General features: G+C 49.2%; 1 long non-coding RNA gene across 3 annotated transcripts in view; it reads left to right on the top strand.

Moving 5' to 3' along the window:
* The window catches only part of LOC138497207 (uncharacterized), a 795,999-nt gene that overhangs the window by 554,554 nt on the left and 216,479 nt on the right, over positions 1-24,966 (top strand). Inside the window, exon 4 of one of the 3 annotated variants that reach the window (XR_011278539.1) lies at positions 8,220-8,540. The exons of the other annotated variants lie outside the window; for them this stretch is intronic. This is a non-coding gene — a long non-coding RNA (uncharacterized lncRNA). Of the gene's footprint in view, positions 1-8,219; positions 8,541-24,966 lie in introns of those variants that run through there. 3 annotated transcript variants of the gene reach the window in all.

Here is a 24,966-nt window from a genome sequence, read left to right on the forward strand (position 1 = left end):
TCCCTTCGCTACAGACACTGCTCTGCCTCAAATTCGACCTTTGCCAACGGTCCACACTGACATCTGGATTGAAGAGCGTCACGGCTCTACTGCAGGGTTTTTCCCCTTTGGGGTTTTTCCCTGATTTCTGGCTTGGTTCCGGAAGGGAGTCACGGGACAGCTGTCTAAACAGACGTCACTGTGGCTTCCCTCTGTGACAAGCACCATCTTCCCAAGAAACAGAAGGACTATCTCGCGAGACGGCACCTCCAAGAGCTCGACACTTCTAGCAGCTCAGGTGAGGAGAGTGTGTGTACTGGGAAGGCCGAGGTCGGGGTGCATACTAGGTCACACTATCTCCTAAACTTCTCGAACTCTACAATCATTTTCTTGCCTCAGGCTCTAGCACAGGCTCTTTTGGAGAAGCACTTCTTCTTTTATTTCCCAAACCGGACAAAGACCCCTCTTTGGTTAAAAATTACCGTCCCATCTCACTAATTAATTCAGATTCCAAAATCTTAGCCAAAATAATGCCTGCCGTCTGGACGGTATTATGCATAAACTAATTAACGTTAATCAAACAGGCTTCATTAAAGGAAGGCTTGCCTCATCCAATACAAGAATTCTTTTCAATACTCTTATACATGCGCAAGATTCTACTGATCCTCTTTTCCTCCTTGCTCTAGATGCTGAAAAAGCTTTTGATAGAGTCTCTTGGCCTTTTCTTTTTCAATCTCTATTACGGCATGGGTTCAGCCCTACCTTTATCAAATTAGGTTCATTTCTATACTCCTCTCCCTCAACCAGGATTTTTATTAATAACACCTTCACTAAAGCTTTTCCCATCTCATGAGGCACTAGACAGGGCTGTCCACTGTCCCCACTCCTATTTGTTTTAGCTTTAGAATCTTTACTCCAAAATATTACCATCAATGATGGCATTAAAGGTATCACGATTAAAGATTTTACTTTTATGTTCACTGCTTATGCAGACGATATTCTACTTTACTTATCAGATCCCAACTCTTCCCTCCCAGCACGTATGTCTACCATAGATCAATTTGCTTGTGTCTCTGGATATAATTTGAACTATGACAAATCTGAAATCGTGCCCCTTACAAATTCATGTACATTAGCAATCACACCTCTTTTTGGAATGAAATGGTGTACTTCATCTGTTAAATACCTAGGGATCCCTATCGTTAATCACCTTGAGTCGACCTTAAACCTAACCCAGAATATGATTATTGATAAAATTAACTCATCCATTAATCACTGGCCTCCTGTGTTCCTCTCCTGGTGGGGCAGACTAGACTCTATTAAAATGGCTCTTGGACCCATTATTCTCTATTATCTCTCTATGATACCAGTACTACTCCCAAATTCTTTCTTTAAAATAATAGACAACATTTTTGTTCAATTCCTGTGGAAAGATAAATCTGCCAAAATTGCTCTCAATAAGTTGAAATCCAGTAAACCTTCCGGGGGAGTGAATTTTCAAGACTTCCTTAAATACCAGAAATCCTTTTTATTAAGACAAATTACCTTATGTTTAACTTCTGAACCCCAGTTTATTAACACCCCCTCATGGATTCTTTTGGAATCAAAACTCATCACTCCTTTGTCCTTTACTCACTTTCTCAAAACATCCTCATGGCCTGGAATCAAAAAACTTCCCCTTCTATACTCCTTCAAACAAGTATGGAATTCCTTAATTACAACATGTGATAATATCCAAGATATCTCCAGCGCCTTCTTGTGGTTTAACAAAGCTTTTTCTCATAAACCCAAACTTGGCATTCTACATAAATGGTACTCAGCCGGAATTTTCCTAGTCTCACATTTATTTAAGAATAATGCTCCTATACCGTTCCAAGACCTCTGTACTTACTTCAATTTAAATGAATCAGATTTTAAAACCTATTTTATTTTCACTAAACTTATTGCTAAAGCTACTCCTCATTATACACATAAAATTCCCTCAAAATATTTAGAACTAATTTTGTACTCTCACTCCACCAAAGCATCCAAATTCTATTCCATTCTCAATCAGCCCACTGATACTACCGCTAAACTCTATACCCTGTGGGAATCTGATTGGAACTCACTAAGATATGGTTGCAATGCTTTTCCACTTCCGTTGCTTCAAATCTCACTCTTTCGCACTATTTCATACTAGATAGAGCATATCCTACACCACAAAGGGTTGCCAAAATGTCTAACTCCAGTCAAAGTACATGCTGGTCCTGCCAATCTTCTCCCGCAGATTTTATTCATTCAATCTTTAACTGTAATTTTGTTTTTACATTTTGGACTCATATATGGAAATGCTGACAAAAATGTTTTCGTTTCAGGAACCTCTCACATTATGTAATGTCATGATTGGAACTGTAGCAAATCCCTATATGTCACATATTACTTTGTCTGATTTATTACATTTTTTGGTATATGTTGCCTTCCATCTCATTGTCTTGACTTGACACTTCGTGAAGAATATATGGGCCTCTGTCCCCAAGTTCCACACAGGGATAGAGAAAACTACTTCCTGTGCGAGCCTTGAGGCCACAGGTGGTTGTTGTTTCGCAGGACCCAGAGCTGTTGGAATGAATTCAGGTATTAGCACAAACAAGCACAGTACTGTAAACAATGTAACTGTTATTGATAAAGGGGCTTACCTAAGTTTAATGGAAAGGTGCTAGGAACTCTGAGACTGTGGTGCAAGGAAGTGTCGGCAATCCATAAAGCCAGGCGCCAGAAACTCAGTGCTGGCTACACACCTGATGATTCCTGGATGTATTTGTGACACTGTGGAACTCGTGGACTACTTGGAGGCACCGTAGCAGTTCAAGGAACCTTGAAGACAGAAGAGTAAATGACAAAGCAGAGAAGGGTAATCCAAACGATCCGTTAAGCGTTAGCCAAAATCCAAATGTCCGTGAATCCGAGCAGAAACCAAAACCACAAATCCAAGGAGCAAGAATAACCAGTCCGTAATCCATAAGCTTGAGGTCTTATTTCAATGAATCCAAAATGTGAATCGAAAACGCCAAACAGTGTCGTGAAACAGCTGTGAAGCGGCGAATGATTCAAATTGCGCGGCTTTTATGTCTGCCGACTCCCAATCACGTAAGCGGAGCTCAGGGCATGTGACCGGGAAGTCGGCCCCAAACCAGGAAGTGGTTGCAGTCGACTGCTCCAGCCCGCTCGCAATCTCCATGGTAGTTGCACTGGAAACGAGGGAACAAACAAAGTCGCCCTCTGACAGAGTCTTGGAGCTGATGACGCTTCCTCCGCACCACAGGTAGCGTGACCTTATGAAGGGCTGACTGTGACTTGGGGAGTCTAGCTGTGTTATGTGTCGGGGAGTACCCGGGGGTATGAGTGTTATGTAAAGCGGTGTGCCTGAGGGTAACCTTCCTTCCGCGCATGACACTCATTGTGACTAATTGGAAAAATGCTCAAAAATTAACTTATGATTTATGGTGGAATTCTGTTTGCTCTTTTCGCAGAATTGAAAAAATGTATGCCTTATCAACAAAAACTCTACCTAAGTTTCATAACAAATGGATTGCCTTTAATGATTACTTAACATAAATGCTCCTTTTATTGCATTTATTGCTCTTCCCTCTCCCTACTCTTCCCTTACTGTGTCGTGTCCGTCCTCCCCTATTTGTTCCAAACCATGTTATGATTTTACTTCATATTTAGTATTGTATGTAGTTAACTACAGCATCATCAATTATCATATTTACTATGATGTATTTCACTTTTCATACAACTTGCTGTAATGTCTACTTAATTATTCTTAACTTTCAATAAAAATCAATGAACTTAAAAAAAAGAGCCACATGGTGCTGGCCACAGCCCAGGAGCTTGCATTACAAAAAAAAGAAGACATTTTATTTTTTTTAGAGGTCGCTAGGGAGACCATAGAGGTCGCAAGGGAGACCTCAGAGGTCGCAGTTGCGACCTCTGGCGATCCCTAAATGACGTCCCTGCCCCCCGTTCCCCACGTGCCCCTCGTCAACAGGGGGCGTGGCCACGGAGTATAACTTTTTAAAAATATTATTATTTTTTTTAAACTCCTCGCTCCTGCGAGGAGGTAATTCTATTGTTCCTAAATGCGCTCCGCAGCCGTGGGCTCATTGCCTAACAATGAGGCGCCTGTTGCCACTACGCCAGCTCGGCGGAGCCCTTGAAAGACTCCCCCGGGCTGGCGTGGCAGGGGGCCCACGGTGCCTTTTGTTGGTGAAGGCGCCTGCGGCAGTGGGGCGCATTTGGTCACAATCGATTGACACTGAATGCGCCCGCCTGCTGCGCCTTCTCCCTCTACGCCAGTTCGGGGGAGCCCTTGAAAGACTCCCCCGAGCTGGCGTGGTGGGGCTAATGGCGCCCTCTGAGGCACAGCGCCATGGGCGGTCGCCCGGCTCGCCCCCCCCTAGGGCCGGGCCTGAGCCCAAGATCAAGACTGTTGCACCACCTTGCATTGTCATGATGCCTACCCCTGGGGACCCAGACCAAGTCCAGCAACCCCGGAAGCAGGCATCAAGTTATCCCAAGCAAGCCCAACAACCCCTGCTAGGGGCTATTTGGGTCCAGTCCTGGTGCCTATGGCGCCAGGCTCATATGGAGAGTCAGTACTGGCGCCATAGTCGCCAGGCTCATAGATTAAAACTTATCTGATGCAGACCATGCTGCAAATTTACCTGATGCAGACCATGCTGCAAGAGCTCCAAGCCAAAAGAGGCTTGGAAGGGACTACTTTACTTAGGGACTATTTTTTACTCGGGTGGGGCTGGGGAGGAATACTTACCTGGGACTACTTTGGAGGCTATTTAAACCACGCCCGAAGAGCAGCACACGCTTCGTGTTATTCTGCATCCAGCAGCGTAACGCTCACCGTGTCTGCAAGTCTGCATCCAGCCTTCTGCCACGCCCGCCTCGAGTTTGGAGCTCCGAGAAAAAGGGAGAAAGAAGGAGAAAAGGTTAGAACAAGAGCAATACCTTTGATCCTTACCTGAATTCCCGATCCATCGCACCTTCGAGCTGGAAGAAAGAAGCTATTTATGCACGTCGCCTCGCCTGCTGCAGCGCCGCGCTGAACTCACCGGCCTTCACAACATCTTCACATTCCACAGCATCCTCCTGCATGTTCCCGCCGCACTCCAGCACCTAAGAAGAAGATAAGAACAGCAAGGTGAGCCTAGGGAATACACAGAGGAATATTAGTTACCCCCCATAGACTTACCTGAATTTACCACCGAGGGTACTATCCCGCTTCTTGGGGCGGCGCAGCTTCCACTGCATCTTCGCCGAACCCCGGCCCCTAAGGGCAAACAAAAGGACAGCAAAGTGAAACAAAGGGACTAACAAGGGGAACCCTCCTCACCACAATAGACTTACCTGATTTTACCACCGGAGGTATTATTCCCCGAGACTTCATACTTTCTCTCAGCACCTGAATAAGGGAGAAAGCAACAGGTTACATATTGACATTATTTTATCGAACTGTGTTGGAAAATACAAATCCTTACCAGAATACTACCGGTTGCCACGAGGAACTATTAATTAGGGTCAAGCTGCAACCTGCAAGGAATTGGACAAGAGTGAAAGTCAGGCATTTGAACTCTTACGAACTTTATACTTATGGCGTCTTGCCTGGAATCTCAGAGTCAATATTGTTCTGGAACTCACCAATTCCTTCGAGCCAGTGAAGCAACTGGTTATCAACGCGCCCCTGCGCTCAATGCAGGATGGAGAGCTCATCTTTTCAAACCATCAGGTGAGACTATAAGAGGGGACATCAAAGGTGATCTGTGGGGAGAACAGCGGGGGTGGGGGGATTTACACTCAACTCCACGGGTGGTTAATTCCCTTTCTCCATTTGCAGAAAAATATTCCTACGGGCCAAGCAAACGAAGCTAGGTGGGCCAGTCCAGTCCATCATCTCGGCCCTATGCGTCACATTGGTGGAGACCGCAGCTGTCCAGTTCCGATCGATGCCTCTGTGGGAGCCAGGTGAGCGTAACAGCATTGTACGTATAAGCTATGTCTAACTCCGACCAAAGTGTCCAGCAAGGAGATGAACCCCGAGGACTCACAGATGGTTATGAGTCTTAAGAGAGTGTTGGGTAACTCTATGGACAAATCCGTGCATAAAGCAATAAGCACAGGACTTGCCTGGAGCTGCTTGTGAGTTTGCTTGCTATCAAGCACTAACCCCACAGACGGTGAAGTGTTGTGTCCTTCTCCAGATGGACAATGTCTCGGCGGTGAGATACATAAATCACCTAGGGGGCACGTGATCGAGAGTCCTAGTGGAGCTAGCCAGGGATTTTTGGCATCTCTGTCTGGAGAGGAACATTTCAGTGATGGCGGAATATCTGCCGGGGCTAGCCAACACAGTAGCGGACTGGAACTCAAAGTTCCCGAGAGACGGCACTGATTGGAGACTGCAAAGGGAGGTCTTCTGGAGACTGATGAAGGTGTGGGGTCTGTGCAGCATGGATCTATTTGCTACCAGGACCAACTGTCAGCTGATGAGATTCTTCAGTTGGAGACCAGACCCGGAAGCAGCACTGATGGATGCCTTCGTACAGCCGTGGGGACGAGGAAAGGAGTGCGCCTTCCCTCCATTCACCATGATCACTTGTTTGTGCGCAGACTCAGAGCCAAAGTGCTAATGATTACACAGTTGTGGCCGACTCAACCCCGGTTCCCAGACCTCCTGGATCTCTCAACAGAGATGCTGATTCAGCTGCCTCGGATGCAGCAGATCCTATAGGACCCGGCGGACCACCTACACGCCGTGGTGCTAGACGTGTCATTGGCTCAGGTAGCGTGGATGATTTCCGGGTTGCCTGGAGAAAGCCAGGACTATCGGAAGACGCTAAATGATTCATAAGAAGCTCCTGGGCACGTGGACCACAGAGTCGTATAGGACAGCCTGGAATAGTTGGTGCGTGGCAAGCAGTGCAGATCCCGTTTCAGCAGATGTGGTTGCATAAGCGAATTATTTGGCAGGCCTGGTGGCAGGGAGTATGGCTTACAGGACAGTCAATGTGTATAGTCCAGCAGTCTCAGCAGGACACGCCATGATTGGGTGGAGCTCTAGTGGGAGAGCATCCCATCATAAAGAGAGTGATGAAAGTAATTCAGCTCATGAGGCCGCTGGCCCCGGAATACTCCCAGCTCTGGGATGTAAATGTGATGTTGAGACTATTTCTGTCTTGGGCAGATAATAGGCAGCTGCCCAGGAAAGCTATAAGGGCAAAATTACCGATGCTCCTATTCCTGATCTAATGTAAGAGAGTTTCTTACATTGGAGATAGCGAATGGATGTTTTTCTCTGGAATGAGTTAATTTTCACATTAGTAGAAGAACCAAGATGAACATCTCAACCGTGTCATACCCGTTTTTTCCACACTAGCCTAAGCTGTGCATTGTTAGATGCCTCAAAGTTTGTGAGAAAGTAACAGCACAGCTCAGACCGGCAGAGAAACACAATTGCTAGTAAGTCTAACTAAGCTGCATAAGGCAATCTCATGCGCTATGTTATAATGGTTCTTCCGGGTTGTGCTCTCCTCACGAGCGTGGAATTCTCCTGAGAATTCTACGCTCGTGCGGGAGGTTCGTTGGCGGTTGAGAAGGGGAGAGTAGACGTGGTGAGAGCGACTAGGACACGGCTGTTCAGGTTGAAGACATTAAAGCTGTTTCCTACTTACCTGACTCCTGCTCGTCTTTACACGCTACTCTAGCAAGATGGGTCAAGTTGACCATGGGACAGGCGGGAATAGAAACCCAAGGTTTTGGGGTGCACCAAAGCATTTTTGGCAAAGGCTAGGCTAGAAGATATTATGAAGGCCGCAGACTGGTCAGGGGATTCAGTGTTTAAAACGTTCTACTTTAAACCGATAGACTAAGTTGCTTCGTTGGTGGTAGCTAAGGTTTAAACGAGCATAATACAAGTCTCCCTGCTTGCCATACAATACAGATTTTCCGTACCAACATTCAGGAAAGTCATGATTCTAATAAAGACACAGAGGCAAAGTATTATCCCACCCTAATTATGAGTTCTTCAATGATTAAAGCATTATTTCATGCCTGTTGATATGTGTGGTGTATATCATGAAACGTAATGACTTTGCATATATACTAGAGAGGATTATGAAATGTATTAGCAGTGGCTAACATATCTAACATGGAAGAGCACACCCAATTTTAATTACGAGTATTTTTAGTTTGATTGCAGGAACAGAAACAAAGGTCACATAGCGGAGCTTAACGTCTAGAAGGAACAAACGTCCATGAAGTTCTGGATGTTTTTTCCATATACGAAGGATGAAGAGAGGAGTCACATCAAAGAAAGAGGAAGCCGTTTCCGGTTGAAGGGACGTTATATGTTATTATGGGCCGTGATTGGGGAGAGAGTCATGAGTTTGTTCAGTAAAACTAATTATTTCAGCAAAAGCTCATGTGAAATTGAATCATGTTTTAAAGTTATGTGTTTTTTTCAATGATGCTGTTCTCTGAGATTAAAGAAAGAAAAGCATAATACTTCACCTCTGTGTCTTTAATAGAATCATGACTTTCCTGAAAGTTCGTATGTAAAATCTGTATTTGCAGCACCCTTTTGAGGCAGAGGTGGGTCAAAAGCAGTCTGTTTTGCGGATGGTTCTGTATGTTATCATCTGTGAGCCCCTTTTCCCTTATATCCACCTTTTTGGTTATGTTATTGGAAAGAAAATGTAAAGTATTGGTGGACTATTAATCATATAGAGCCCTGACCTAGTTTTCCTTCCGTCGGTCCCAGGTTTTCCGAGATCCTGTGTAAAAAACCTTCTACTTTGAATATGTATTAATATCATCAGAAGTACCTCAAATAAAAGGGCATTACCTCTACATGCATCTTCCTCATCCCAGTACTTACATACATACCTCTCAATCTTTTTAGTCCCGCAAGTGGGGGAAAACAACTGGTTTTATTCTGCGGTGAATCGAGGTGTAAAGAGCTTGGCAGGTGAGAACTGATAACAAGGCGGATGACACCCACCAAAAGCATGTGAGTTGAGATGTATATACTTGTCAGGTCCTGACCTCCATCTAAGGAATCCATACCATCTTTGTACTATTATGTATGCCTTCCCCACCCCTCCCCTGTGAATGCAATACCCCCAAACCTCCACAATGGGCTTTATTATGAGTTTGACGGTCTAGAAATAAGGGTGCCGGTAGCATTGCACCGGCACCCTTTCCAGACAGCCAAACTACGAGTCTGCCAAGCAAGGTACTCCTGGCACCCTGGGTCTGCTGGGAGTTCAGGCACCTACCAGCAGTGTTTTCACTGAAGCACTGGCAAGGTTAATAACGGTGCCGGTACTTCAGTGTACCCATTCCTGTGGAGTCCTACTGAACTCCATGGGCATGGGGATTTACCATTCTGCCAGCACCGGGATTTCAGGTGGGGGAAACAGTGTTACGGGGTCGGCGGCAGCCTGCTGCATACCGGCGGGTTATAATAACTACCTCGTAATGAGGTGCAATGTGTCTGTTTTAATTTTCCTATCTACCTCTATGTTGTGTTGCTGGGGGACCAGCAATAGTGGTGAGGGTGATGGGCAAGGCCCATACCAGGTTCCGCTCCTGAGCTGCGCTGTTTGACTGCAGGCCGCTAGGATCGGCAGGTCTCTGTAGCTCAGAGCCTGGCGGCGTGAAGTTGCAATTGTAGGCCAGAGACGGGTTCTATGGTCTGACTGGTGAGCAGGCGCACCACTCGCCTCTTTATTGAGTCAGTCACATGGTGATGCACCATGTGGCCCGGCATGAGCCCTTGGACACAGGGTTCACGTTACAGCATCCTATGCCAAGGAAATAAAATAAAACAACAATGATACTGACTAAGATTACATCCATCACTTAAAACATTCTGTTGCAGTCCATACACTTGTGGGGAGGGAGGGCATAAAGGTAAACAACAAATTGCATATATAAGGCATTACCTTTGGAGCATTGGGACAGATGCCACAGGGCATATACACACGACAATGCCACAATGCCACATCAATTTAATATTCAGTCAAGGAAAACATTGGGCATTGAGAGATGGCATATGGGGAAATCTTTATTAGTGCAGAAAAGTGGGAACAGAGGCAGCAGCAGAAAGCTCGCTAGGTCAATATGAGGAACAGGGTGTGAGAAACCTGAGGCCTTTCTCATGTATGGACCCCAGGGATTCTTTGTTCAGGTGGCCAGGTCACGTCCATCGCCGGACCAGTGCGGGAAAATCACTTGAGCAGGTGGTCCTTGGGGACAGTTGGAGGAATGCCCTCGGGAGAGACACAGTATTCCCCCTTTCTGACAAACCCCTACCCAACACTTCCTCCACTTTTATAGGTTGTTATGAATCCTATCCCGTTGCCCCCTCCCCAATTCCAATAGGTACTAACATTAAAGGGAGGCATAGGAGAAGAAATATATCCCTATCCGATATCCCCACAGTCACTATGGGACATTATCATCTAAAACCCATTCACCTACAACCACACATTTGCCCCCTTCACTCGGATAAACCCTTACAGAAGTTTCCCTCCATCATTAGGGAAAACTACAACTCTCATAATTCCTCCCCATTGCCTTCTGTCAAAAGGACTGGGACGAAGAAGAAGAGGAACAGAGCAGATTGCCAAATGGAACCAATGTACCATGGATTCCTATGGGCAGTCTCCATCTTGTCCCATTAACGAGGACATGCCGAGTGAAGCCTCCCTTTTCAACCACCCACACCTGACTCCAATTAACACTCCCTGTCAGTATAAAAGGTTGAGCACTGAGACACACTTTGAGTGAGCTGGCGATGCAGGCTGGACCAGAGGAGCTGAAGAGCAGAGGAGAGTGCTGACAGAACCCTGGAGAGTCTGGAAGGGAGCTGGGGGCCAAGATGCTGATCCTGTGTTGTTGAAGGGCTGCAGCAGGGATGAGGAGCTGTGCCTTCCAAGAGCCAGAGAGGGCAGATCGTATCCTGCTGACTCTGTCCACAGAAGCACTCATTTCGCCTGGGCATATGAAGGGAAGCCAAAGTACCTGAGGCGCAGGTGGGAAGACCCTGACCTCGACCCAGAGAGGTTGCTCGCCCGAGCCACGCTAACCGGGTGAGTGGAGCGGGAACCTGAGCATGGAATTTGAGAAAGAAAGCCATAAATAAAAAGTCCCATGCAAGGCATTATGGGACTTGAAGTTATTTTTTAAATGAAGTGAAATTGAACTGTAAAATAAAGTAACAGAGTGGTCCAGCGAGAAAGTACGCCCATTGGAAAGACTCTGGGCACTGTGAAAGGGGTCCGAGCCCGAATGAAAGAGACCCAGAAATTGTGTTGGAAAGGGGTCCGAGCCCAAATGAGGGAGACCCAGAAATTGTGTTTGAAACGGGTCAGAGCCCGAACGAGGGAGACCCAGAAATTTAAAGAGAGACATTGGGCCTCATTATGACATTGGCGGTAGCAGTGCCGGTAAACACCGGCACGGCTGCTGCCAGAGTCATGAATTTTCCAGCGCCCGGGAATGGGCAATTACCGGGGCATTACAGCCCTAGTGTACATGGTAATTGCCCATTCCCGGGCGCTAGGAAATATGACTCCCCATTCCCATTTGAGTCCCATTGGACTCAATGGGAATGGGCATGTCGAATGCACCACACCATTCATGAATAGTACCGGTGCATCTGTCGAGGTCTACGAGCGGGTGCCGTTCTACCCCCAGGTGAGACCTGGCGGGCTGAAAGGCTCCTGCTCGCAGAACTCGTAGTTTGCCGGTCTGGAAACAACAGCACTGGCAAGCTTACCGGTACCATTGTTTCCGGACCGGCAAACTTCTAATGAGGCCCATTCTTTTATTAAAGCCAATGCTGAAGAGAGCCTGAAAAGATTGTGTGAACTGTTGAATCTTGTCAAATATTTGAACTGTTTAAAAGCCTATGAGTACCCTAAGGCATAGCAAATGCTAAAGAATAAACTAGGGCAAGGGAACCCTGAGAAAGTAAATTGGAACGGTTTGAGCTTGATAGAGGGGAACCAAGAAAGAAGTTGAAAGTAAGAGGGTGGGTCCCGGTTGAGGGGACCTATAGAGACTTTAAAATACAATTTTCTTTGGAACTTTTGTGTTTGTGCTGAAAAGCCTGCAACATTTGTGTTCGTGCTGCAAAGCTTGGTGCTGTAAAACGCAGGGGATTGACCTGGACTAGGGGGGAGAAGGAGACCCGAGAGGTCAAAACACTGCACTTTGAGATGGAGTACGTGAATGCCAAGCAGGCTCTGGAAGGCTGAGCCAGCTACCCCAGGTGTGCTCACATAGCAGAGTGTGCCCATACGTCAAGTGCTCCACCCCACCCACGTGCTATACAACGTGGGCAAGAATCTTGATAAGCCATTCTGGCATCCTTTTGTTTTCCACAGATTTTCTGTTTGCATTACATGTCCCTATTTCACTTGTATGGTATTAGATTGAGGGCAGGCAATGGGTCTTTCTAGTTTAATTGTTATTGGTTTGGACTTGTGACGGACTAGGACTGTTTTCTTTTATTTAGATGGTAGAGCGTGCTCCCATCTTTAGTGTTAGGGCAAGATAGGAGTTGTTCCAAACCGCTTTTGAAGTAAATAAAACTGGTGATTTGTATCTTTTGTGTCCTTGTCCTCCTTGTGATATCATGCCTTCCTCACAAGGGGCTGCAGCGGCAAACCCACTGGATCTACTTTAGGCATGCAGCAATGCAGGAGACAGCATGACATTAGTCCAGAAGTGGAGCATGCACCCCTGGCTGGCAAAGCCACACCTGGTTATACCGGGGGGCCATATCAGCTGTGGGGACGGTGTTTGACTTAAGGCTTTGGCGGCGGTGGAGGCTGTTCATTCTCCCCCAGTCAGGAGTTCTATGGACATCCGTGCAGTGGCAGCAGCGCACGGCTTCTCTATCCTGCCACTCAGGGGTTTTATTTCACACACGCCAGTGGTGCTGTAGGCCGCACTGCTTCCTCTCTCTCCGGCGGGAGATGATTATCCACAGGTGGCAAAAGTTCATGCTTCATCTCTCTTTCACTCTCCCCTAGTCGCAAGTTAACACACTGAAGGCTGAGGTTGAGACCGTTCAGTCTCACCCAGTTGGGAGGTTCAAACAAAGTGGGGGGTGCAGACAGGGCATCAGGCTTGGCCGTGCCCCATTAGGGATCCCTCCAAGCAGGATGCCGCTTACGCAGTGGTCCAAGCAGTGCCACCTGCTGGCTCCCCCAGGTTGGAGTGTGTCCTGGCAGCGGGGTGGCCGCGCCAACCATCCTGGCCACCATCTCAGCCTTCAATGGCTAACGCCTGTGGGAGTGGATCGCATTTGGGTTTCGGGGAGGCTGGCGTCTGGGAGGGCTTGTTTGCCCTGCGTGGCACTCCTGCTCCGACAGGAGCGGGCTTCACCATGCACCGGGGAGGCCAGCACCATGGCAGGGGGCAAGGCTGCGTTTCCTTTGGCCATGAGCAAACTCCCTCCTGGGGTCCGATTTCTGCCATGCCGGCAGCGTGGCGGGGTCAGGCTAAGCCCCTTTTATTGCGTGGGACTGGCAGGTGGCCAGCAATAGTGGTGAGGGTGATGGGCAGGGCCCTTCCCAGGACCCACTCCTGACCCACTCTGTTTGACAGCGGGCCGCAAGGATCGGCTGGTCTCTGTAGCTCAGGGCGTGGCAGGACAGGCCATCCACCTCCGTGGTGGCGCTCAGCATGAAGCTGCAATGATAGGCCAAAGACGGGGTTGATGGTCTGCCTGGCGAGTGGGAGCACTGCTCACTTCTTTATTATGTCAGTCATATGGCGGCGTACCATGTGACCCGACACAAGCCCTGCAACACTCTCAGGACCTTGGGCGGGTGGCTGGGCCACCAGGTGGTCGGTTACCCCTCTCCCTGCTGGGCTTGGAGGGGCATCTGTGTGTTCCCTTCCCCCTCCACTTCTTGCTGGGCCTCAGGGTGGCTGGGGTTGGTCTTTCCCTCTCCTAGACTCTTCTGCTGGGGGTCTAGTTAAGCTGCATGTCCTTAGCAGTCCTGGTGGGCGGCCAATCTAGGATGGCCTGTGCTGTCTTCCACCCGGGACTGAGAATCGCTCCATATAAGTGGTAGCTGAGGCAGGGGCCCTTGGTGTTCTCTTTGCAGGATGTTGGTCCTTGTGGTGCAACAGTACCACATCTGTCACTGGACCAAAAGGTTTGGAGCTGTGGACAGGCTCTGTTCCGGCGCTGGTGGCCAGGAGGGGGAGATTCTGCTTCTGCTCTTTCCTCAGGGTTCACGCTTCAATGGGGCTATTGGGAGCCAGTTCCCATCTCCGTTGCTGGTGTGGGAGTGCAGCGACAGCGGTGGGACTTTGAAAAATCGGTCTTGAGGGAGATTCAGGATGGCTGGGTAAGCTTTCTGGGCCTCGCGGGGATACTGCTGGGGTCTGGGGCTTCCGCAAGGTTTTGGAGAAAAAAAAAGAACACACAGGTTATTTTTTTCTTGATTACCACCTGTGCGGCACAGGGCTGATTGGGCGGCAGCAGCTTGACAGGGTCGGGCGATCTATGGCCTTACCAAAGTGCCTGAAGGTGTAGCCGGTACGTATGGCTGGCCTGATCTAGAAGTTGCTTCACCTGATTGGCCTCTTCGTTTCATTATGTAGTTCCATGCTGTTTTTGTTTTGGCTGCTGATGCTTGCTAGTGCCTTGTGCTTTGCTGCTGTTGTCCTGTGGTTGTCTTCTTGCGGTTCAGTTGGGTTTCTGCTCCTGGGTTACAAGGTTCCTGCTTGTGTCCTCTATCCTGTTGGGTCTCTGGTGGCCATGGCGCCTGGCAAGAGGCTGTCAAAGCAGAGGCATGTTAATACGGAGAGCAAAATGGCAAGCTCACTGTCTTCCTGTCGGATTGGTATGATTTGACTGTGGCATAATTGTTCATGGCGGAATCGACTGTAGCCAATTTCGCCACAAACCCAATTTTGCCATTGGCAAAATCATACCCATCCATGCCCCACTCTCACCCCCCAATACATCTGCACCCTCCCCCCAATTACCTTTCAGGGTGCGCTTTCCATCTGACCCTGCAGCGTCAGTTTTGTCCATGCAAGTTTCGTCAAGTTTTTTTTTTAAGTCCCTCGCTTCCAATATCCCAGAAGTGGGGGACACCATAGCAACCCCCGTTCCCATTATAGCGAGCAAGGGGAGCGGGGAACACCCCTCAAACCCTGTTCCTCTTGTTTACTATAATGGAACCGTGTGGCCCCAGACCGGAATTTGGTTGTACGATCATTTTGTACAGCCTAAATTCGGTCAACTGGGCCATATGGTTACATTTTTTTGTCAAATTGGCCAATTCCTTCCTCTAAGGATGCTGGTCTGCAGACCTCCTTGAAACAGAAGAGGGCTCCTTCGGTGTTGGATAGGCAGTTTTTATGCATTTGCTGGAAGGCTCTGAGATAATAGGCTGGTGTCTTGCATGAAGGCCAGGATATGTAGGGGCCCTGGTGCTGTCTTCTGCTTCTTCCTCTGAGGGTTAGTCTCCTGCTTCCTCTTCTGACGCGGAGACTGGTGATGCTAAGGATCCTAAAGGCAAATACCTGGACAAGGAGGCTGTGGCAGAGGTCTTCGTGCAGGTGGCAGACTACATGGGGTTTCAGCAGCCACCTTCCATGGCCAGTGTAGCATTTGGGTCCCATCCTCCTACACATCAGTTTAAATATACAACTAATGTAGGAATGTTGTTGCTTCCACAGATTAAGCAGGAGGTACCTAGTGACTGTCCAGAGCCGACAAAAGTGGCGGTTCTTCACTTTATGTCCAAGCTTTATCCCTTACATGCGGAGGAAGGCGCACTTCCAGAGTTTCTTCAGGTGGATACTATCCTGTTGAACCTGGTGGTTCGCTCCTCAGCAGCTGAGGAGGCAGCTGTTCATAATCCAGTGGACAAAAAGGCAGATTAGGCATTGAAGATGTCTTATGCTGCGGCAAAAGGCATTTCAAGCTTCTACATACGCCTCATAGATAGCTGAGACTGCATTGGGTGGCTTTTGGAAGTTGAATCAGCTAGTGGAGGAAAAGGCAGTCTGTGCTCTGCTGCTGCAGGCTATATAGTCGCAAGTGGAGCTCCTGTCAGATTTGGCATATGATGGTGTCAGAGCTGTGGCAGTGAACATGGGGGCTGCATTGTCGGGCCATCTTCATTTGCACCTCCGATATTGCCATTCTGATGGCCACCAGAAGGTGGTAGTCCTGCAGATTCCTTGTGACAGAAATATTTTGTTTGACGATTCTCTATGGGGCAGGGTGCATTGTGTGTTCAAGACTGACAGCACACTGACAAGCAACTAAAGCACTCTGCTGCTAAGCCCTCTGCTGGTACATCTGGCAGGCAGAATACTTTTTGGAGTCACACTTTACCCAAACAGGATTACCAGAAGGTCTCTGGTGGGAGTCAGGCTTGGGTCCCGAAAAATGCTAGTAAACCCTTTGTTCTGGTGCCATGACAGAAGTCCTGACGCTGAGTGCGTGGGGATCAGGCTCTGTTGGTCCCGGCGCAGACAGCTGTGTCTTCCGACTTTTGGCTGAGCAGGATTATTCAGTTGGGGTACCAGATCGAATTCTTCTCACTTCCGCCGTGGTCAGAGTGTCAGTCCAGAAATACTAAACACCCCTTGGGCGGAAGAAATGCATGATTAATTGGTTGGCCGAAGACCGATCGCCACAGTTTTTTTTTTTTTTTTTTTTTAAATAGATTTTTATTGATTTTTCACCACAAACAACGATACAAACCAAACAGCAGTGCAATAAACAATATTCCAATAAACATTTAACCATTAGTGCGCACTACTCCCCTGATCCCTCCCCCCTCGCAAGCCATTTTCCATGTCTTGTTCCGCTTCTGTAGCACATGAGCGCGCATCGTCATCATCTGGATCTCCCAAAACCCCTGTCCCGAATATGCAGGATATCAATGTCTTCCATGCCATCAAAGAGCCCAGTTCCTCCTCCCAAGACATACAACTCGCCTCTTGCCACACCGCTGTCTCAGCCTCCGCCCATTTCTGTAGGTCATTCCACCACACCTCAACCCGTGGCTTGCTACATTTTTTCCAGCCCATGGCTATTCGTCGTTTGGCCAGCACATACGCTAAGTCTTTCAGTTTGCTTACATGTTTCTGCTGCCGAGGTCTGGGAAACCCACCCAGAAGGCATGCCCAGGCGGTGTCTATGGCAAACGTGACCCCTCTCTCTCTCAGCTTGCGCGCCGCCTCCCTCCAGAACCCCTCAATCACTGGGCACGCCCAAAACATATGCGTCATGTCCGCATTTTCCTCGTCGCATTTGGGGCACGCCTGTCTGCCTGCATTCCGAAATTTGGATATCCTCAGAGGGGTCATGTACGCTCTATGCGTGACGTACAGTTGTATTTGCTGCAGTCTGGCATTTCGAGACACTTTCCTGTGGTACCCCAAAGCCCGTTCCCACATCCCATCTCCCATTTCGATCCCCACCTCACTCTCCCATTCCAATCGTAAGCATGTCAGTTCCTTCCCAACTTTCAACATCACCATCTCATACAGCCTAGAAATTTCATGTCCCCCTTCCGTTGTATCATATATCCCCGCCATCGTAACCTCCGATTCATCTGCCATGATATTCTCAGGCCACAGTTCCCGAATTTTCTTCTCCAATCTGTGGTATGTAACATATTGGCCTTCGTGCAATCCAATCTCCTCGCTAAGTTCCACAAACCCCTTAATAGCACCCTCCTGCCACACATCGCCCAATGTCACCAACCCCACCGATTCCCAGTAAGTCCTAATAATCTCCCTCAGCTGTCCATCCACCCCCGCCAGGGCAACCAGTGGAATTTGCGGAGAACACGGAAGTGGGTCACCCATCATTGTACATGCCCGTCTCCACACCTTCCACCCCAGCTTCACCATCGCCGGGTACCTTCTCGTGACAGCCTCGGGCAACCAAATGACCTCCTTCAAGAAAAATGGGGCACAATCTTGCCCGAATAGTCTGAGTTCTGGGGTCTCTTCGTCGGACAGCCATTTAGACACAAACTGTAGTTGGCTCGCTATGTAATACGCCTCAAAGTTTGGGAGTTTGACTCCCCCTTTTTCATGAAAGTTCTGTAACTTCCAGAGCGCTACTCTATTACGAGTACCATGCCACAGAAACTCTCTGCAAACCCCATTTATTTTAGCGAAAAAACCCTTAGGGATCATGTATGGGATGTTGCTAAAGTAATGTAGCAGCCTAGGCAGAACTACCATCTTGATCATCGCCCCACGCCCCATCATCGCTAGGGGCAACTTCTGCCAAAAGCTCATACATGTGCGTATCTTCTCAACAGCCATCTCTGTATTATGCTTGTATTCTTCCTCAACCGTGTGGTAGATATCTATTCCCAGGTAACGGAATGTATTGACTGACCAGGGCACCTGGAGCACCGGCAACCGCTCCGTGGGAACACCCCTATAACAGCCCAGCGGGAAGATGTACGATTTCTGGGGGTTGACCGCTATGCCCGACAACCTCGCATATCTCCCCATCACGTCCAGGATATATTGTAAATTCTCCTCCGGATGACTCAAGTACAATAACAAGTCGTCCGCATACAGGGATATCAGATGGTTTTCTCCCCCCACCTCAATGCCCACGATATCATACTGCTGCCGCAAGTACAGTGCCAGAGGCTCCAGGGCCAGGATGTACAACATCGGGGACCAAGGACACCCCTGTCTAGTGCCTCTACTAAGCTGCCATCTCTCGGATATAATCATGCCCGTCCGCACTCTAGCCAGCGGAGCGCTGTACAGCAGCTCCGCCCATCTAATATATCCTGGTCCCAGTCCGTATTCTCTCAAGGCCGCCAGCAGCCACTTCCAATTAACCGAGTCGAAGGCTTTAACAGCGTCCAACGACACTATCGCCATTTCCCCATCACTGTCAGATCCCATTTCAATCACCCGGTGGAGTCGTCTATGGTTTTGGGCAATGTTTCTCCCCGGGACATATCCCGTTTGGTCCGGGTGTACCAGTTTGCCTATCACCCTTCGCAGTCTGTTGGCCAGGACAGCCGTTAGTATTTTGCTGTCCTGATTCAGCATAGATATTGGTCTGTACGACCCACAACTATGCCCGGGTTTATTAGGCTTAGGGACCGGTATAATAGTCGCTTCCCTGAGCGATTCCGGCAACCTCCCCTTCTCGAACGCCTCATTAAGCATATCAAGCATCGGGGGGAGTACTTCCGCTCCAAAAGTTTTATAAAATTCACTGGGCAGGCCGTCCGTTCCTGGGGTCTTGCTAGTGGGTAGCTGCCGGACGACCGCCTCCAACTCCTCTAGTGTTATTGGGGCATCTAGTTCCTCTCTCTCCTCCGTGCTCAACCTGGGCAGCCCGATATCTTGCAGGGTCTCCAACATTTCCTCCCTGTCGCCGCCACCCGGATCCCCGTACAATGCTTTGTAGTAATTTACGAATTCCTCATTGACACCCTCCTGGGTATCTATCTGCTCCCCATCCTCTCTAATTATTGTCCTAATCGGGGGCCTCGGGGTTTCTCTTTTATATAACCATGCCAAAAGACGACCCGTTTTATCTCCTCCCGCATGTTGCCTTTCAATATACTTTTTGTAATTTAGATTACAGAGCCTCCCCCAATGTTCTGTACACTGCTGCTGCAGTTTAAGCACCAGTTCGTCATCTATATGCTCGCTCTTCAGCACCTTTTCCAGCTCTCTCTCCGCCTTCTGTAAATCGACCAGGGCCCCATTCTGCAAACCTTTCGATTTAGCAATCGCCACCCCGCGTACCACAACCTTAAAGGCCTCCCACAGAGTTCCCGCCGAGTCAACGCTGCCAGTGTTGGTATCGAAATAGCTAACTATTTCCTCCCGCATGTCTTCCCTAAAGGCCTGGTCTTTAAGCGCCTCTGCGCGCAGGCGCCACGTCGGGATCCGCGCTCTGGGGCGGCCATATTGCCATCCCACCACCATAGGCGAGTGGTCCGAGAGGACCCTCGCTCTATATTCCGCACTAGACACATCCCCCAAGACGTCCGACGTGGCAAAAATATAGTCTAGCCTAGTGTGCAACCGCTGCGGGGCCGAGTAATGCGAGTACTGTCTCTCAGTGGGGTGCTTAGTCCTCCACACGTCATCGAGCTCAAAGTCCCGCAGCAGTGTCCGCAGCACCCGGGCTGCCGGGGCGGGCCTAATCACCTTATCGTCGGATCTATCCATCCCCGGGTCCAACACACAGTTAAAATCCCCTCCCCAGAACACCGCACTCCCCACACACCAACTCAAGTTGGCACTCATGGTCCGGAAGTACTCTGCCGTGCCCTGGTTCGGGGCATACGTGTTCACTACACACATCTCTCTGTTCTCGACTACCCCTCTCACCATAGCCAGACGACCCTCAGTATCCACACGTTCCTGCTGCAGTTGAAACGGGACATGTGGCGCCACCCAGATCAGCACGCCTCTAGCATAAGCTGAGTACGCGGATCCTACCACCGTTCCCCCCCACTTTTTCTTCACCAGCTCTAATTTGTCTCGGGTCAAATGCGTCTCTTGCAGTAATGCGACGTCTATCTTTTGTCGCCTCAAGTACAACATAACTTTGTTCCGTTTAAGGTAGCTATTGAGGCCCCTGACGTTCCATGTTAACAATTTAAGCTCCCCCATGATGTACTGATATCTTGCACTCTCCCCCCCGACCATCCCTGTTCGTTCATGCTATCCAGAAGTCTCATCCAAAATCTTCCCTCAGGGCTCGCGATCCCATTCAAACCTCCCAACACTATGTACACCCCAACTGCCCCCACACCCCCCCTTCCCCCTGCCCATCCCCTCCCCCCCAACTCCCTCCCCAACTGTTGCCCAGCTCCATCCCGGGAACTCAGGCCCCCCCACATCTAGTTCCGGCTGTTACACACAGAGCCCAGTAGGGTAAAGTCGCCCTAGCGGCCACTTAACTAAGAAATACTAAACGGGGGTGAATGGACCAGCCCCGAAAGGCTCCCATGTACGACAACAATTACAGTGCAAACAGTGCATTTAACATCCAGTTCCAGGCCCGACCTCCCCAGGCCATAGGAATAACTATAATCAAGTCCCATAGTCTCCGGCAACACCCTCTCTCGTCGTAGAGCACTTATCTCTCATTGCCACCTTCATCCGCCCGGACCTCCGACTCCTGGGGGCTGCCCTGCATGTCCAGCCAACCCATGGCTTCCTCCGGTGACTCAAAAAACAGGGATCTATTATTGTGGATCACCTTTAATTTGGCCGGGTAGAGGAGCATATATTTCTTCCCTGCCTCTCTCAATCTTCTCTTGACCGCCCCGAAGTTCATCCGACTCCTCTGCACCATCATGGTATAGTCTGGGTAGGCCGTTATAGTGGCCTCCCCCCTTTTGATGGTTCCTCCTTTACGAAAATGCTCTAAGATCCTTTCCCGGTCACGGTAGTTAAGGATTTTGGCTATGATTGGCCTGGGCGGACCGCCCGGTGGAGGCCTCCTAGCCAATGCTCTATGTGCTCGCTCCACCGCAAAACCCTGCGACAGCGCACCCCCGGTGATCTCTTGGAGCAACATATTTTCAATGAAGTCTGTAGGGTTATGACCCTCCAATCCTTCCGGGATGCCCACAACACGGATATTGTTCCTTCGGGCGCGCCCCTCCGCTTCTTCGGCCCTGTTCTCCAAGTTGCGTACTTTCTGTTCCAAAATATGCAGATCGGCCTTGTGTGAGGCGCAATCTGCCGTATTGGCGCTGCCCTCCTTTTCCAGACTCTCTGTGCGCTCCGAAAGGGCCTTCACATCCTGTCGAAGTAGGTTCACCTCCTCCCGAACTTCTCCGACTTTGAGGTCGAGCGCAGTTTTCAGGTCCGCCACCACCATTTCAAGCTTGGCCTCCCAAGCGCTTTTCAAGTCCGCCTTCAGTTCAGCAAGAGCAGCCAGCACGTCCTGATTTGGGCTAGCCGCGGCCATGGGTGGTTTCTCCTTGGTCCGAGCACTCTCTGGGCCCGTCGGTGTCTTGGTAAACTCGTCCAATGTGGGCTGTTTTGCTCTCTGTCTGACGGCCTTGTTCGCCATTCCACAGCCGCTGTAAGCCGTGGGCCCGTACACGCGACCCCGTCGTAGGATCAGCCACTATCCGAGTATCCCTCAAAGGTCAGGGCCAAAGCACGTAGTCCGTTGCACCAGTCAGCTCGGGCGGGTCCTAGTGCCGACCGCCGACCGTCGCCGACCGTTTCCCAGGCCCGCGTTAGGTCATCGGTGCCCACAGAGACGCGCTGACGCTCTCCCAAGGGCTTATCTGTATCTTCACGGCCTGCACCGCTCACGTCGCCGCCGATCACCGCAAGGGTGTTCCTTTCAACGCGTTTGTGTCCCCTCCATTGTCCGGTGTGGCCGCCATTTTCACTCCGTCCGGTCCGCGACTCCAGGGACTTCGATGGCATTTATCTACCGTTGCCGGGCTTGTGGAGGTTTCAGCTCTTCCATAGTTGTGCAGCTCATATTCATGGACAGGTACTCTCGTTTCTGGCCCGCGGGAGTCAGTGCCAATGCACTATTGCACAGGATAAATGTAGGATCTCCGGGAGCTCTCCCAAGAGCGCGTCCTCTCACATGGCTTCCAAGCCACGCCCCCCGATCGCCACAGTTTTAAGAATATATACTCATTAGTTATTACGTAGCTATCAGTTCAACTAGAGTGAGGCCATTTTAACATGACCAGAATCGCCATTTTGTTTTCTCTCTGCTCTCTCTAACGTTGCCACTTTGCCTCATGTAAAACTGCTTTGCTGTAGACATTATTTCGCTTCAATGATCCAAGGCTAAGAAACATGTTGAAACATTACACTGGAAAGCCAGACAGAACTGCCCGATTCCCTCCCTCACATATCCTTGAAGGCAGGGAGCAAGGCATTTTAATCAGTACACGAATGCCAGCGAGTCTCCTGAAAGAATAGCAATGTATGAAACTAGCATTTAAAGAGTTGAATTATGTTCTTCTTTACGGCCCCCTTTTCTGAGCACAGTGAGGCCCCGGAGAGCAGGCTGACCTCTAGAGCGAGAATCGAAACTAAGAGATAGTGAGGCCTGGTATTTGCCAGTCTCTCTCACTCTCTTGCGTCCACCGAGGTCTGTTAGACACACGTCGCGAGGCGTGGGACCATTTGGCCAACTGGGTCTATTTTGTATTGCAATAAACCCTAGATTTTGGGAACAGAACCTCGTGTCTGGCGTATCCATTTGTGTGTGGTGATTGTGCCTTGTTTCCACATCCGAGGGTCCCTCAGGGGCCCCTTCAAGATGACGCCCAAATAGGGACCCTCCCCCACTTGTTCCATTGTGTACGTTGCAAAATAAGGAAGACGGTTAGAACGGCGAGGATGGGAGCGATCGAGCCGGGATCAAGAGGTGTTCGGGGCGCCCCTGCGAAAGCGATGAGAGACTCCTTTGCAGATCTGCACACAGCTGATCCCTGATCGACGTCCCTGGCCAGCGAACAAGGGGGCGAGGGTCCCGAAACGAGGCAGAGCCGAGATACGCAGACACGATGTCATTGGTTGCGTCAGTATACAGAGGAATTGTGTCTTGAAAAGACAAATTGACTAATCAGATGAGTCGTGCCCCGATTCGTCAGTAATCCTGATATTGGTTGAGAGTTGATTTTGCAAAATCAAACACCCAGAGTAAGTTTCATTAGCCAAGAGTAAGGTTAAAACATGCCTGGGGTATTGTCCACCTTAGTGGGATTTTTCCGCTGGAGCGAACAATCTCTGGAAACTGGCCAGGTAGCGCCTCCGGGGGGAACGCCGGCTTATGATATGTATATAAAGTATGGTGTGGGAGCGATAATGTTTTGTGAAACTTGGCATAAGCAAACCAGAAAGCAGACAGACCTTCAGTGGCCGAGGAATGGGAGTTTTGAGATGGACCGGATAGGTATCCTGGAAAAGGTTTTGATAAGTAAGAGAGCATGGCCTGGGGCACTTGATATCCTTAGGGACTGGAGGAGGGAAGCAATGCTCCGATTTAGAAGTAGAGAGAAACATGCGCGCAGGCATAAGTCAAAAACAGAGAAAGCTGAGTAGAAGGAGGTGGAGGAGTGGAGTAATAGTTTGAGAAAGACAAGGCGGTGCGATAATTTAAACATAGAAAAAATATATCCACAAAGAGAGCTATACTCATCAGACGAATTAATAAACAAAATTTTAACTGAAACAAAACAGGGTCCGAGGAGTGAGACTAAAAAGACTACGTCAGTAGCTGCCACTCAATCCCCTCCCGTTGCTCAGCCCCTCCCAACCCCAGCACAGCCACAGGCTACATCAGTAACTGCATTGGCCACTAGTCAGCCAGCCCCGAGTGTTTCGCAATTACCACAGCCCCAAGAGATATCTCCCACTCTCACTGCCCCCTCCGCACCTCCCGCCCAAGAGGGTGCCACTGTTCCGACTGCCCCTCCCATTAGTGGAATTGAGCAAAATTAATGTATGAGAGTGACTCGCAGCACGATCAGCAAGGAGAGAAAGTGTGAGCTGCAAGAACAGGCGGAAATGTATATAGACGAGAATGATGGGGCATCCACGCTAGCGTCACTATATGACTTCAGAAGGAACAATGAAAGACAGGTATTGTTGGAATGCATGGGGGAATATTTGTCGGGACAATGGAAAAAGTCAATTGGGAAGTTACCACAGCAACGATTGTTGGATTTAAATGCATTAGCCCGTTGTAGAGGGAGAGATGAGGAAATAGGAGAGCATGTGAAGCGACTGTTTGAATTAAAGAATGAACTTAATGAAGAATATTCTGAAATACTTGCCACACCGGGGTGCAGGAGGAAAGATATTGAGAGAAGTAGGAAGAAAGCAACAGGGTTTTATATGCAGAAATCCTTGCCACCACCGGGACAGATAGGTGATAGGCAAAGA

The sequence above is a fragment of the Ambystoma mexicanum genome, chromosome 5q (assembly GCF_040938575.1).
Source record: "Ambystoma mexicanum isolate Mex_15411 chromosome 5q, UKY_AmexF1_1, whole genome shotgun sequence".
In the NCBI taxonomy this organism is placed as follows: domain Eukaryota; kingdom Metazoa; phylum Chordata; class Amphibia; order Caudata; family Ambystomatidae; genus Ambystoma; species Ambystoma mexicanum.